Raw genomic sequence first — 16,278 nt, 5'->3', positions numbered from 1 at the left:
AAGTAGGCATGTTTATCAAAATTCCTTCACATTTCTGTATTCAACACAAATAAACTGCACTTACTGTATTTGCTTATATGTGTAGCAGTGCTCTTCAAGGACAATTACTACACAAGTGCGAAACCCAGGACTCTTAACTTTCTTAATCCTTTTACCATTGGTGGTAAGCAGTCTTGGAACCCAATTGATGTGATAAGTACATTTTCCCATATTTAAATGTTTAAAATCTTAACAGCTATACTGTTAAAATAAAAAAAAAATACTTTCATACAATCAGAACACTTTAGGGATAAACATTTCATGGACATATTAATGCAGTAATTAAATAATTACCCTAAAAAAAACACATGAAAAATAATAAAATACAATACATCCAGTGAGAAATCATGCAATTCATTAGCATCCCATTCTCACATCCATATTTCTTGTATAGTGGTAAGCTAATCCATGCTATTTTATTATATGAGCTTAACAGTGGCAGCTGCTATTTAGATGCAACCAGTGATATTGCTTATCAGTATTGTCTTTGCATTTTGAAAAACACTGCCAATGAACACACAATAAACTCCTGCAATGGGTTTATCAGTATGAAATTAGATAACAGCACTGGTAGGAAACTATAGTGAGTGTTAATATTTTTTACAGTGATCCGTGTGGTAGGATGAGATCCAAGCAATAAGCACCAAAACCTGTTTCTGTCATTATACCAGAGACTGATCAAAAAACAAATCGCAGATAGCTAGCCAGCCAGAAAGTGGTTAATTTGTTTTAGCAGGTAGTAGACAGTTTGTTTTTAAAGGAAAGGGACATTAGATTTACTTTGAAAAAGTTAAATTATTGCCAAAATTGATATTCAGGGGTAGACATTGCATGTATGTGAAAAAAAAAAACAAGTTGAAATACATTAAAGTCAAACATCCGAAGTGCATCCAGTCAAAAATGATATGTTTTAGGAGAGGGTAAGTTATATGTAAAGGCAAAGAAGATTTCAGTTTAACTGAAAAAAGTTAAACAATCAAAATGGTCTGTCAGGGAGTGGCAATCTGTGTACCTAAGAGCAACAAGTTGAAACGTATTACAGGGATCATTATTCTTTTCAACTGACCACAGCCAAGCATTAAAGAAGTACCTTTCTAGGGGAAAGAGGATGCTGTGTTCATGTGGAAGTGACTGACGTCTGAAATCACAAGTATCATTAAGTCTGGCTTGTCAGGATCAGTGATACTGTGTGAAAGGGAGGGAGGATTCTGTGTGTGAAGAAAAATAATTGTCACTTTGTACAGAAGGTGAAGAGGTAGGTCTGGGTGCGATAGCAACTGATCTCTAATCTAGTTTGACAGAGCAATGCATGTGTGTATGTGTGTGTGTGTGTGTGTGTGTGTCTGTATGTGTGTGTGCACGCGCGCGCGTGTGTGTGTGTGTGTGTCTGTGTGTGTGTGTGTCTGTGTGAGTGTGTGTGTGTGTGTGTGTGTGTGTGTGTGTGTGTGTGTGTGTGTGTGTGTGTGTGTGTGTGCGTGTGTGTGTGTCTGTGTGTGTGTGTGTGTGTGTGTGTGTGTGTGTGTGCGTGTGTGTGTGTGTGTGTGCGTGTGTGTGTGTGTGTGTGTGTGTGTGTGTGTGTTTGGTGAGAATTTCTTATAATTGAACACATTTAAACATCGGAAATCTACCCATTCAGACAGTGCTTTTTCATAGGGAAAGAGGAGACCCTGTATATATGAAATGACTGACTTCTGCAACTGCTTCTTCACATTTAAAGTATTGTCATTCCAGCTTGTCAGGATATGTGAAACTGTGTGTGAGGGACAAGGACATCTTTGTGTGAAAAAAAAATTGTCAAATTGTCACTTTGTTTGTCTGTGCACATTTCATGCGATCATATTAACAGTCTATGAGAAGACATGTATTCTGCTTGGGCAACTTGTGTGTGAAAAGAGCTGAAACTGGTGTTTGTGGTATTTTATGAAAAATGAAGACATAACCCATGTTTTGGCTTGCAAGTGTTGTTACCTTATTATAGTTACATAGCATACCTACTGCAAATATGTTTCCGTTGAGTTTAGAGCATGCAGCTATATGCTATTTTTCTCATGGAGTAAATGCATATCACATAAAATCATAAATATACTGGGGTACTACAGCATGAGAACTAAAACTTCTCTTTATTTGCCCTTAAATTATGCAATCAAGCATTTGAAATGTTTACACTGACAAAAATAAAGCATTACTGCTGTTTTGATTGGTATCACCAAAGGGCATCAGTGATAGTTAGAATTTGCCAGATTGCCAAGATGTGTTATATAAGGAATCGATATATGACTTATTTTTCAGGGTAAGGAAGGCAGAACATACCTAAAATTAATTGGAAATACATCAAAAGTAACACAGTATATACATTTCTCAAGAATAAGGAAAATCTGTCACTATAATAATACCATGCACCACAACTCCCTTTACTTACCTAGGCAATGAGTTGGGGTCAAATTGAAAAGTAAGCTACATTTGAATCCTTAAAAATACAATGACATATTAAGTGCATTTTATTACTGAATATCCAAATATATTGTCTTACAAAATTTGCTAAGACTCTCAAAGGGGGCAGACATATGATCTTTCATGCAGTTACCAAATTTTTACTGAGATTTCAAAATGACTGTCTGACATGTTCCTTCATAGATGCCCCATGAAATGAGGGTTCAGGGTAGGTAATGTAGTGTCTCTCTAGAATATACTGGTAATAACTTGCCATTCTATCAGAAGTGAAAAGCAAATGTATTTTTCAAGAAAGGGATATTTTTTATTACTGGAAAATGTCACCATGAAAACCTCTGTGCTGACCACGGTAATGATGTGTGGACAACTTCATTATTAAGCTGTATCTTAATTCTAAAGAACAGAATGGAAGTAATAGTTGCATTTTGCACAGTAATATCCCAGTATAATTTTTGGAAAGCTTTACATAGAACTATGAAAGAGAAATTGAGAAGCTCCCTCTTATGCAATGGTCTGCGCAGTCAGTTTGTATGAGTAGTCTGGCATATTACATTCTACTTGACTTCAATAAGAGGTGGGTATATGGCTTCCTTTTAAAGTGGAGAAAGCAGTGAATATCTACAATATATCTGTGCTGACATGCTGTGATATAAAAAGTAAAAAAAGAAAATCATACACAGTTCTCTAGAAAAAGAGATTCCCCAGGATTCACGAAGCCTCCGTGTAAGAGTTATAACTCTTACACGGAGGCTGCAGTTAAACTGAGTGATGTCAGCATGCTCTGCATATTCATGAGAGCATGCTGAATCACACCCAAGTCGAACACGGCCGTGTAAGACAGTAGGGGGCGTGTCCGTAGGCTGATCCCTGCAAGCGGACACGCCCCCAGAAGTGTAAAAGTGTCCAAAGTACACACCCACAACAGAGTCCACGCAAATGTGAATAAACACAACACAACACATGCCCCTACAGACTATTAAACATAAAAGAAATATAAATGTACATGTCATATTTTTTTTAAATTGTAAAGATGTTTAACCGTGAGTGCGCTCGTTTATGGGCGTGCCCGTAGCGCAGCTACAGTTAGCAGTCAGTGGGAAAGCATATAAGAACTACATATGCAAAATAAGCCAGGAAGCAATAGCGAAGCGGTAGAGATGCCGGCTGCAAAGCAGGCATTCATGGTTCGAGCCCCCACAACACAATTTTTTTTTTTCTCAAAATAAGCAGGAAACAAGTCCCTGACACATATATGTACACATAAAACCAGAATATATGTAAAATGCAATGTAATAGCCTATTTATATTGAATAAATGTGAGCTAAGAAATGAATATAAACTGCCAGATATGCCCATAGCTGAGCTACAGTTCAACAGAGTGAGGTTATGTGCCCGTAGATAAGCATAGGTTTAACTGGTGCAAAATGAGTGCCTGTAGCCGAGCAGCGGTTTACCACGCTAAATATATGTGCCCCTAATTGCGCTAAGCGGCATATGCGTGCCAATAGCCAAATCAGTGTTAAACCGGCTTACCCGCTTATGCGAGCTGCGCACCGCGCAAACGAGCTAACCGACGGGCAACGGTGAGCAAGCCGTATCCAAAATGCCTTTACACAGACACACCCCTCAACATGTCTAGACAGTCCTGAAAAATAGTGGCCAGGTTCGAACCCAGGATACTATACACCATAGTCAAGGTACAGAACCACTAAGCCATGACAGCAGTTCATAGAAATGCAATATCAGCTCATATATAGGAATGAATACAAACCACAGCATGACAATGCAGGTTTACTGAAGTTGATACAATTCCAAACTGGCCAATCACAGATATGTGCGGGAAAAACGGACTATATAAGCCCCATAGGCGGAATACACAGCATAAACGATTGTAGAACAGACCTGCAGTTAGAATGTCAGGTGTAGGTGAGGGTAGTCGCTTCCGAGTGGGGTGTTGAGGAGTCCAGGTACATGGCCTGGCTCCTAGTCCATAACCATGAGGCCCAACTCATGCAGGGCCAGGTCCTTTGGGAGCGTACAAGGCTGAGGCGTGGGACCAGTTGGCTCATGAACTCACCAGTGCCACAGGAATTCCTAGGACAGGTGAGCAGGTCCGTCACCACCATGCGGACCTGAAGAGACGTAAGCAGGACCAACTGAACCGTTGGATCCAGGAGGCCCGGCAATCACCCAACGCCCCACCACTGAGTAAGTATAAATTAATTATGTTTGTAGAAAGTTAAACTACCTGAAATCATGGAGATGTGTATTCCAATATTACTTCATTTATATTACAGCTGCAGGTGTCCGTTCTGCGAACCGCAGAGCCTATGCTGATAGGCTGGTGCGGTTGCGCCACCAGGCAGGTCAGTAATCCACAACTAGTAACTGTAAAGATGTATAAATGTATGACAGTTAGCATAAGAGTGCAGTGTAGCCAGGAAGGAATTAAATCTGCAACTCACAGAGTGTGAAAGTTTATGCAAGTATTGCCTGATTACAACAGTTCCCAGCCTGTAAGATGAAACTAATCATGAGACTGTCCAACACATATTTGTAAATAAAACTGCCCTGCCTGTAAGAAAATAGTACACAAACAGCAGCAGCAGGTAAAGTATAGCTGCAGAAGAGGATGAATCCACCTGTGTGAGATGAATACATGTGGAAATTCTGAAACATGACAGAAGTGAGAGTGCTGGAAATAACTGCAATAATTCTGTTAAAACATGTCAATAAAGCCTAGAAGTACCAGTCTGAATAGTAAAATGAAAGCAAGTGAGAGAGTGTGAGAAAGTGTCAGGAATACAGCACTACAGTAGTAATAACCCCTGAATAAAGTATACTGCAGTCAGGACATAATTAAATGCATGTGAGACCCAAAACCAAACAGAAACATCTGTTCAAAGTGTTGCTGCATGTGGAATGTGTACACCAAAATCTGGATATGCTGCTCCCAGTCTGAAATATGCAGATAGGATGACTGTCTGATATCCCAAACATCCACACCTGTCTACAGTTATAGAAAGAACAGTTAACAGGAGATGTATCTGCACAAATTTCGATATGACTTGTGTATGAACAGCAATAAAATGTAGACTTATGTTGCAGTAACAGTCCCATCTGCAAGGTTAAGTAGTTAACATATAGGACACTGTAGTCAGAACAGTAGTGTGTATATAACTGTAGCTATTATAAATGTACAGCATATGTGGTTGTATTTGAAGGTGTTAATAATATGTCTGATTTACCCCACCCTCTAACCATCTATAACCCATTCCACGGGAAAATGGTATGTGCAATCACAATTACCACCCCTGGACATCTGTCCTGTTGGGTCATATATATTTGCATGTCTGTTGATGCATCCGCCCCGTTCATACATCCACACCTGATGGCCTGTTGCCATCAACCAACCCTGCATGTTGTTGGACTGTGTATTACTGTTGAAATTATGCATGTGCTATGCACGCTGTTCAATGGTGTGAATAACTGGGTGTGTGGTTAATGGGAATACTAATGCATGCTGTTAAAACTAACTGTGAATGGTTTTTATATGTCACTAACCCAAACTGTAATGACATAATGCAAAACATAGAACGACAGGGAAGGCGGGTTCCGGCGGACCCACCTCTCCCACCTCAGCTGGCGAGTGCACCTGGCACTAGTGCCGAGTCCGGACCCTCCTCCGGTGGCCCTGTGCCACCTGCGGGTGGAAGCGCTGCAGGGGACGGGGCTCGCCCCCCCTCTGCAAGTGTGGCCGGAGGAGATCCACCACTCACCCTCCGTAGCGTCCGGACTGTGGTGCGTAGGGAGATGCGGGACTCTGTCCTCGAGCCCCTACGCCAGCTCGAGGCACGGGTGGCGCAACTAACGGGCTTGCCCGTTGCCCGGCCTACACAGCCCCCAGCACCGCCCCGTCCTGGGCAGTGAAGGAACAGTGGCAGCTGCCTATGGGTGGGGATATCAGTTCCACTGTTGCCATCTGTGGGCTCATGGGCTCTGGACATCCCAACCTCCGTCCCGTCATTTGTGTAACCCCCACACGTGTCATACACCGCCCCTGTATGCGTCTTGTTTGTCTTGTCTGTTAACCTACCCAACCTACCTCCCCAGCTGTACCGACTACCTTCACCTGACATACCACTCTCACCTGAAAAAAAAAAAAAAAAAGGGCACTCTGTACCCACAAAAAATTACGCCCCATACATAGCTGCCCATTCCGCACACATGTCTACTGGACATGGAACCCATCAATTCCAATTGGCTGTACAACAGGTATTATTGTTGTCCTGACACCTCTCTCAGGGGTGGAAGGTTTCAAATGTCACACCAAATTACATACATATGCACAGCTGTTGCTGCTGAAGAAATGGGCAGCTATGGGCCTTACCTACATCCCTCCTGCACATCCCAAGCTTGTTTCCCTACTGTCTTACCCTCTTTGTGACCCCTTTTTCACCACTTTCCTGTCTCCCCGTTTCTTTTCTTTCAAAGAAAATAGCTGGTGTGTCTAAGAAAGTAAGCGGTTGTAAGCGGGTGTGCGCTTGTGTGCGCGGAGCTAACCGCCAGTGCGCATGCGTGAGCTCCGCGCAAACCAGCGCTAACCCGGTTACAACTGCTTAAAAGTGCCTTAGTCACTTTGATTGACAGGTCCTGTACTCAGTTCAAAAGAAAAATAAAATCCCACTGTGAGTCCCGAACCCCGGACCTTGGCAACTATAGTCTGCATGACTTACCACTAAGCCATGACTCTTACATAGAAACACTGTGCTAAAGTAAATATATCATTTAACAGTAGGAATGAATGTAAAGGGAATATAGATGTGTAGTACACAAAGCATGACATTTAGAATCACAAACAAAACTGGTGGATTTCCATAATAGTAGTGTGTGAACAGAAACAGCCATGCTAGTTGGAAGCTAGTAGGTAATAATGTCACCATAGCACCTTGCAAGACACACACATACTCACAGCAGGATAAGCACTGCCCATACCCCACAACCCCTTACAGGAACACATCCGGACCAAGTAATAAAATATGTGGAGCAAAGGCCCAAAACCAGGGACACATTACAAATGAAGTTACAACAAATGCAGACAGTTCAGAAAGTAACAGGGTCTACACCTTGTGGGATGTTTGGAAGGGTATGCAGTCTGGAACTTGAATGTTTGTCACCATATCCTGACTTGAGCCCAGAATGACCTGCCAGATAAAGGTGTGCATGAGATAATGACCAAATTATGAGGCAGACATGTGGACAGCCTGCAAATATCTGTACACATGACGGGTCCAACACCACCATATTTGAATAGTTAAGACCCTAGACATAGCAACAGTGAATGTCTTACAGGGATGCCCCACAGACCCCATGTGAAATGTACAAACAGTAGGCAGAAAGGTGTAACACATGCAATGGCAACTATGGGGTCCAGAAAGTATTCACCACTCGCATGGCAGAAAAGGTGTAGTAATACCTATGCTCATGCTAACCCACAGTCACAACTGCAGCATACCAGACATATTAATGGGTGCACCCCACTGATATGTACCATTCCATGAGGCACATAACTGGTGAACCTGAAAGCCTCTGGGGCCTGCTCAGCAGCATACCCACATATGCTAATAGATGTCAAGGCCCACACCATGGCCAGACCACACTGCATGCTGTAACACCCTAGCAGATATAGCAAGCATTCCAGGGTGTGAATGTACATGGGAAATAGGAAAGCTACAGCAGCACACAACAGTCAAGACACCTAGCAGGCACACCAGTACTGACAGTGAAGGGCAACTATCGAAGACGTAGCAACAGAGTGCAAGCAAAGGTGAAAGGAAAGCACACACACACACATGCACACATCAACAATAGTAGTAGTTGTTAGTGTACATACACAGTCAGTACAGGAAACTGGAGAAATGAATGGAGGAATGTTAACCCACAACCCACCGAGTAAAATTAGAGATACCAACCTTTACACTCACAGAATGTTGTCCACAGCATAACAGCATGGTCCCTGCCATTAACATCTGAAAGGGCTACGCCTATTTCACACACCCTTTTATAGCACAGTTCTGAAATCACAGTGAGAACTGCAATCAGTACACAACAGGCTGCATGCAATTAGCAAATGCTGGCTAACAATTGGTGCAGAGGCCATCACATGGGCATATGCAGATACCTACAAAAGTATGCTGTATTCCATGTCCACGCATGCAATAATTACATTGCACCTGGAGAGAGACAGAGAGACAGAGAGACAGAGAGACAGAGAGAGAGAGAGAGAGAGAGAGAGAGGGAGAACCACACCCAGAACTATACTGCAACTAAGCAGACAGACAGCAATCCCCAGCAACAGCTACCTGGAAGCTGCAACAGTGAATCGGAGCAGCAGGACAGAGAGACAGACATTCGCAGACACAGCTGTGACAAACACAGGTACTGTAAAGTAATACTATCAAGGTGTACATACTGTGAACCCTCCATATGTGTTATTGGGCTGTATCCATATGTATATGAAGATGTGTAATGGGCAGGGGATATACAGCACCTATCAGTGAAGGCTGTACATACAGTTGTATGTGTGAGCATCTATGTGCACATATATATGTCGTCTGATTGTAGGTTGTACTGCCATGTACTAATTACATTACAGAGCTATGTATGCTTAGCAGTATGTTAGTGTGTGTATACAGTAAGGTAGACATATATGCTGACATACCTGTCCAACATATGGCTATGTAGTCATGTCAACATATGTATGTGTAGATATCTTATATGTATATATATACATATGATATCCATATATGTATACATACATAGAGAGAGAGAGATGTAGGACCACATAGACAGATGCTGATAGAATATTGTAGCGACATATCTATGTAATGCACACATGCAGAGATAGAAATATGTAGATACATATACATAGACAGACTGATCTGACCACCTACAGGTATGATTGTATATGCTGACCTGCAACACAGCCTGCCCCCCCCCTGTCGCCCACACCCCCTCTGTGCCCCCCCCACATCTACAGCAGAATATGTACATCAATATATATATATGTGCAAATGTATACACACATATGTACATGTATATAGAAATAGACATATAGACATATCTTAATACATAGATATATGTATAGAGAGAGAGTGAGAGAGATGTATACAGAGCTGGAGTGAGGCACATGTGTACAGATGTATTGCAACTGGTGCCTGGTGACAAAGGCACGGAGTGAACACCAGTGTCACATCCGGAGTATCATACCACAGTCCAGATCACCTACACAGGTAACCACCATATAAATGAGTGTCCGCCCACCACTGCATGTGTCAGGGGTGGTCAGGGTCAGACATGTGTACAATAGTGGCCCCAATGATAGTCACAGTGGCACACTATCCCTGGAACAGCTGCACATGGTATGTGTCCGCACACATGGTCAGTCAGGCATGGACATGTAGGTCGGTGTACCCCCCACAGCACGTAATGTATGCCATGGTATGGACCTCACACGACAGCAACAGATATGTAGAAGGACACAGTGACATGTACAACACGGTGACAATGCACCCAAACACAGTACCATTGCACAGTGACTGTCAACACCATAGAGTACACATATGCCGCCCACGTACAGGTTACCACCCCCAGATGCACATATGGAGGTCACACCCATGACAGATGTCCAACAGGCATTGTACCACCGGCCACCATCCACAACCTACCTGTCTGCTGTGTGTCGTCTGTGCCACTGCAATTTAGTGCACATGTGTAGGTACGGGTTCAGACTCACAGACAGGACACACCCTGCAACAAACCACACAGTGTTACGATGCGAGACTCCCCATGTGTACATGTCACACATACCCCTGCTGCATGTCACTCAGATAGGTAATATGCCATATGTGTCACCCTGTGTAACTGTGTGACGGCAGCAGGTACCATCACACCACATGTGTCACAATTGTCAGGTTAGCAGAACAGTACGCTGCTGTAGACACGGGGACATTAGCATATTGCACAGTATTGTATTACAATGTCATGTATTGTGTTGTATTGTATTGGTATGGTGAGGTGCCTCCTGCATGGAGTGGAACCACTGGTGCTGTGCTCCAGTGTACAGGTACATACCCTGTAGTCCAGGTAGTGTAACATAGCACCTCTATATGTGTGTTTAGCGCCTGTCAGAGGGTATGTAGCATGCAACTGGGGATACCAGCAGGTCCCGTCCATGTCGTGTAGTCTGCTCACCTGTGGGTGTCTCTCACCTGGATAACTGTGATGACCTTGAGGTTAGGGTCAGCAGGGATACCCATGCCTTAATACAGGGGGAGGGTGGGGTGACACCTGCACTGACCCTGTCCGCCACAATGTGGTCTAGCTGTGGTGTAGGTGAAATATGTGTAGTGTACTACCCATGGGCATAGAGGATGGTTCCTGACCAGGTCGCTAAATAGGTCAGGTAGGCCTCCTGGTCATCTGCAGTATCACGCTTGATGTCCCACTCAACATTGCCCATGTGGTCAGTGTGATGGGAAATAGATCCTTACCAGTGCTGCTCAGACATACCCTCCCTTCAGAGACTGATGCTCTGTCTCGTAGTAGCTTACATCAAGTGTGATACAATCAGTATATGGCTGGGGTTCGCGGACAGGATGCTGTCCCTTTGTGGACAGTGTCCTGGACATATATGGGAATGCATGAGCCATGCGGTCTTGGAGATGTCTGTAGAAAGCAATTGTGTAGGGGTCAGCATTGTGTGATGTCTCTGACACTGGCCCAGTGGGCTGTAAGGATACCATATCAGTGTTACAAAGTGTAACGTCTGTATCTGTAATGTTGTGCACTGTAGCCATCTGTGCTGGTGGTGGAGGTGGGATATGTATATCCAGGGCAAGCAGGGTGTTGTCAGCCCACAGTAGTCGCCGATGTATGCCATACAGTACCTAGACACAAACACACAGAGTGAGGAGGTGCACCTCACCTGAATTGGTGTTCTGACTGCTGGTGTCCAGTAGTATGTCGTACGTAGCCTGGCAGGTACTGTACAACAGTTGCTGGCCGAGCACTGATACCTGGCCATCTACATGTGTATCCACCAATAGACAGACAGCTGCCACATATGTGTGATATGTGTTATTATGACAGTCAAGTAGCATGTGTATTATGTGTGCCAAGGTCTGCCAACATAGATTGCTGATACCATGTTATCTTTATTCCCAGGTACATGGCCCACCCGAGACATGCAACCTACTCCGTGGCTGAGGATGAGGAGATACACCAGAGCCTGGTGCGGGACTATGCAACACTCTTTTCCCGCACCAGCCAGAATCAGCAGGTGAGGGCTGCACTGTGGCAGGACCTTGTCCGGCGGGTAAATGATATAGGCATGCATAATAGGACATATGAGCAGGTACGACATCACTGCAGTGATTTGATTAGACATGTCCGTCAGCGTGCATCAGATATCCACAGGCAACAGGTCGCCACAGGTGGTGGGGTGGCTACACATCCCCCACTCACCAGACTGGAGGGACTGCTCCTGAGTGTAGTGGCTCCAGTCCACCTGCAACAACAACAGCAGCAGACATGTGTCATGATGGAGGCTGGAGCCGCACAGCAGCAGGACACTGAACGTGCAGGTAATATGTCACATGTGTAGTTGACTGTTGTGTACACTGGTAGTTAATGCATGTGTGTGGTGTGTCCTTTGTTTGTAGCTGCAACCATAGTATATAATGTGCAAGTGTGATATCCGCAATATTAGCTGCAGACCTTTGAAAGGCGACTGTGGTACACCTGACCTGTATCATACTCAGTAATATTGGCACAGTTGTGCCCACTAACATTAGTTTCCTCCTGTCTGCAGGACCCTCCGGTATCACTGCATTGCAGCCTATCCATGCTGGTGAGTGTCTATTTACTTTACCTGTTAAGATGTTGGTAGTAATAGTACCTTTTGGCACACTTAGTGGTGCCCCTTGTATGCATGTAGGTGTGTCTGTGTCTGTGTGTCAATATCACGCATACTGAGTACTGTTCAATTGTGTGAAACTGTGTGCACGTGTGCATGTGTGCAAGTGTGCAAGTGTGCAAGTGTGCATGTGTGCATGTGTGCATGTGTGCATGTGTGCATGTGTGCATGTGTGCATGTGTGCATGTGTGCATGTGTGCATGTGTGCATGTGTGCACCTGTGCATGTGTGCATGTGTGCATGTGTGCACCTGTGCATGTGTGCATGTGTGCATGTGTGCATGTGTGCACCTGTGCATGTGTGCATGTGTGCATGTGTGCATGTGTGCACCTGTGCATGTGTGCATGTGTGCATGTGTGCATGTGTGCATGTGTGCACCTGTGCATGTGTGCATGTGTGCATGTGTGCATGTGTGCATGTGTGCACCTGTGCATGTGTGCATGTGTGCATGTGTGCATCGCTGGCAGTGTGAAGACATTGTAAACTGTGTTTCCTGTTTACTTCCCACAGGTTCTGTTGCTGCTCTGGTGTTATCTAGCAGGGAAACTGAGTCAGGTGCCGTGGGTACTGCTACTGATGACATTGGTGTAGTGGCACAGGACGGTATGCCAGGGTCCGCCATTGGTCAGCCAATTGACAGTACACAGCTGTCGACACCATCCATGCGCACAGTTATCCTGCCAATACACCCCTTGTCACCACTGTCCCTAGGTGATGGACAGCATACAGTGGGCATCGACCAGGGTAGTGTGGTACCTGCGGCACATGCTTCCCCACACAGCAGCCATGGGCATGGCCCAGACATGGTACCACACAGACAGTTGTCCAGGGGTTCTCGTGGGAGCATCCATGGGCGTACTGCCCCTGGCAGACGTGCCCACAGAGGACTTACAACCTCAGCTATGTTCCGGACTGTCATGCAGGCACAGTCACGTATGGAACGGTACACCAGACAGGGTCTGAGGGAGCTGACAGCATGTCGCACAGCCATGACCGACGGTATGCGTGACATTGCGGCCGCCATCCGTGATTTCACCGACGTCGTAGACAGACGTTGTGGGGACATATTACACCGTCTCCACAACTACATGTCCATGAGCCAGGGTGATGGTGGGCGGTTGCGTCGTCGACGTGGCCGTATGCCAGCAACAGCAGCAGCTGGCAGTCGGCGTGGACGACAACAGGGCCGCGGCCGCCCCCGTAGTGCCAGCAGCAGCCCCAGCAATGCTGGGTCTGTGCTGTCATCAGACCGCCCCAGGAGACCACGTGCACGTGGCTCTGGCCAGGGCCGACAGGGCTCTGTGTCCAGTCAGCGAACACCTGCTTCTGATGACAGTACCCAGTCTGGGTTGGTACTGGATACGGTCCGTAGCACCCCCTGCAAGGCACAGGTACCGTGTCCGTGCCCAGAGACACTGATCTGTATGGCCTGGCAGGTACAGTCTGTGGCTGTCCACAAACACCAGTATATGGCAGCCATGAGGTGGAACTGTGTGCATCCATACACACATGCAAAATAACAACACCTAGGGCTACCGCATACACGCACACACTGCATCAACACTGCCCCACCTTCTACTGCTGTCCCTCACCAACACACATACACATACATGTCAATTGGTGGTATGGGTGGCTGACCCAGGCATACCAAGTTCACACCCTGTGCATATGATGAAACTGTGCCACCTCCTGCAGTCTGTAACAACTGTGCAGGTACAGGTTAACATGTTACTGATGCACAGGGTGACCACATAGATGTGTAGTAATAGTATCATGTTTTGAACAGTACTGTGTGCTGATTTAATTGTGGGTATATCACAGCATGCCTGATGCAGTATTTGTGTGATTGTCATGTCCTGTTGTCTACACCCATGGTAAGTACCATAGTGTATCATCTGCACATGTTGGCATACTAGTGGTAATGATGTCAACAGCAGCCTACATACATAGGTAGCACAGGGATGGGTAATGAATGTAGTAATACACAATGATGGACATGTAAATTGCAAGTGGCATGTTGGCCACACTAGACTCTGCAATGCAGATGTGTGAGGACGTTGATATGTGTGCATAACTACACAAGTGGTACAGGACACATAGGTGCACACTAGCACTGCATGCACACACCTCCTACCATGCTAGACAGCCCCAACACACATAACGAACTGTCACGGGAGGGAGAGTCCCCATACATGTCAGGGATACTGTGGTGGCAAGCCAGGGAGCATACATCCTACTAAGTATGGCACCACTGTGAGAAGGATCGGTGTCTGTTATTTGACATGTGTATTACTGCAGGTATGGGCACATGGGTTTATATCCAGTTATTGTACATCCTGACAGTACATGCATGTTCCGTACACTTGTGTGCACTGAGACTGGACCCTGGCCATCTGACCAGTGTGTTTCCATGTACATGTGCATAGCGCCTGCATATGTGCAGTGTTACCTTATGGAACTGGTACAGCTTGTTTGTTGTACAATGGACTACATGGAGCACTGTTCACTGTACCTTTGTTTGCATGCATGTTTGCTTGCAATTACCCTGGAATACCGATCACACCTGCAATGCATAGTTATAGGGCTTCTGTGGACTCCTAGTGCCATCTGTGTAGCCTACTGTATGTATGGCCATGTCCCACTTGAGAGGTTGCCACTGTTTGACCTGTTCACATGTACATTGACTGTGACACAGTGCATATGACCTGCCTGACATGTGTCCACGTGAGCAGTCATATATGCTACTGCTAAGTAGTCACAGGCACTACACCTTCACACATCCATCTCCTGTTGAACTACCTGCTTTGCTAGGGACAGCCTGCACCTGTCACCCCTGGCCTATCGGATATTGGCAAAGCCTCTTGCTACCCAATAGTGCCTATGTTAGGCAGGGCTCACATGACAAACCCACCTTCATAGGTATCACAAGGGATAAGACACTAAGAGCAATGCTACACAACGCCAGATGTCTAATCCTCCAGATGCATGCACCCAAAACACTCCTTTGCAGGGGAAACATCGATATGTGTGCAGTAACAGATGCCTGGTTCAGGGCTACTGGGAGCACACCAGCACTACCGGGTGTAACCCGTTGATTCCTTTGCTACAGTCACCAAGGCCATTGCCGAGGGAAGGTGGTTCACACAGCCTACCTGGGCCTTGCAAACGCCTTTGCAACAATACCCCACTTGGGCATTCTAGGCAAGCTCACCAGCCTGAATATGAGCCCCTATGTCACTAGATGGATTGCACAGTGGCTCAAGAACAGAACCCACATGGTTAGCATTGCTGGAGCCATGCCAGACCCCATAACAGTTCCAGGATGTGTCCCAGAAGGCTCAGTCCTGGGACCCTCTTGTTAGGTACATATTTATTGGAGGTACAGGCCAACACGGATGAACTGTGGCTGTCCAAATATGCAGATGACTGCAAACTGGACACCATAATCGACTACCCAGCTGACACAGGCATCTTCCAAAGGGGCATCATAGCAACAGACAACTTGTGCCAGGGCCATGGCCGTCTGCTGAACAGTGTGTAGAAGGGGAATGTGCATCCTGTAGTCTGTTCACCTAGTTACCAAAGGGACATTGTCCCCACACACACTAACCCCCCTCAGCCAGAAACACACACTTGCCAATTGCAGGATTCAAACCCCTATCTGACTGTTATGACACGTGAGACAGGCGCATTAGCTGAGCACGCTATTTGCATTACTGGGGGTTTTCTCTTCCCCTGCTATACTTATAGAGTGCTGACATCATCAGTATTTAGAAAGGGTATGGGCATCCTGTAGTGTCCTATCCTATTTG

This window comes from Protopterus annectens, chromosome 8.part0, assembly GCF_019279795.1.
Source record: "Protopterus annectens isolate FY-2018-M chromosome 8.part0, PAN1.0, whole genome shotgun sequence".
NCBI classification, from domain to species: domain Eukaryota; kingdom Metazoa; phylum Chordata; order Ceratodontiformes; family Protopteridae; genus Protopterus; species Protopterus annectens.
Note: the sequence above shows the minus strand (reverse complement) of the source record.